This window comes from Pipra filicauda, unplaced genomic scaffold, assembly GCF_003945595.2.
Source record: "Pipra filicauda isolate LSUMZ 115617 unplaced genomic scaffold, ASM394559v2 scaffold184_size3518187_pilon, whole genome shotgun sequence".
NCBI lineage: Eukaryota > Metazoa > Chordata > Aves > Passeriformes > Pipridae > Pipra > Pipra filicauda.
The window spans coordinates 884075-885230 of NW_024104292.1; positions in this window are offsets into that span (position 1 = coordinate 884075).

Here is a 1156-nt window from a genome sequence, read left to right on the forward strand (position 1 = left end):
TTAAAGGTGCACCTTTACTTGACATTACTTCATAAAGCCCTTTGAGATAACTAGAGTGCGAGAGATGTTTTAGAAAAACACGGTTTTATTTCTTCTCTGCTTTAGCCCTCAGCGATTCAGCATTATTTGAACATCAGCAACAGCAGTTCTTTACGACTTCAAAGTCAGATTCTAACCTCAAATTGGCAGTGCACCTCGAGATTAAAAATCTGCCCAGCACTATAAGAAATGGATGTTTTCAGCAGAAAGAAGAGAATAGGAGTTAACAACACTACAGTCTAATATCACTCAATTACAAGGTATATTAAGGCTACACTAAGGTGCCTGTCATGAATGCTCTTGCAGGAAACACTTAAAGGATGAAAACCACTAGGCTTGGAAACAGTTTTGTATCTATTATTAACCTGGAAGAAGGGTGAGATTCCTATCAACTGACCTTTTCAGTGAAAACCTATGTGTCAGGCACTCTGCAACCATGAAGCCCAAGTAATGTCTTTTATTTTCAAAATGTGTAATCCTGATGAGAAGAAAACGCAAATAGATGTCTGAGGTCTTCTATTTTTCTACCAGTTACAGCTACTGTCTGTTTTAGAAACACAGTGAGATTTTTCTCCTAAGTAAGAAAGCAGAGTGTCTCTGTGGTGGAGTGAGCCTGAACTGGGAAGCAGCTGCAGGTGTTCTGAGGTCTTGCTGGTACAGAGGTAAGAGCAATTCAGGCTGCATTCGACGGGGCTCCTCAGCAAGTCCCTGTTCCTGGAGGCCTGCTCTCCATTTTTATTTTAGGCCCATTATCGCAGACTGATCAACTCAACAGGCGCTTCCATCCTGCTGATACTGCAAGAAGGCAACCCTTGTGATGTCACCTTATTTTGGCATCGTCCTTTTTAACCTCTCTAACCCCTCCTGCGCGCCTGCCCCACACAGCCAGCGGGCCGACACCTGAGGGGACCGGGTGTGACTCGCAAAGCTCCCAGGCCGGCGGCGCTTCCCTCCAGGAGAACCTGTCGCGGCGCTACCCGGGCGTGCGGCGGGGCCGGGGCGCGGCTCGGGGCCGGCGGGTCCCTCGGCGTGCGGCAGAGGGCGCCCCGCGTTCCGCAGAGCGGGGCCGGGAGGAGCCTCCGGCGCGGCCGGGGAGGGACGGAGGGAGGGCTGGAGC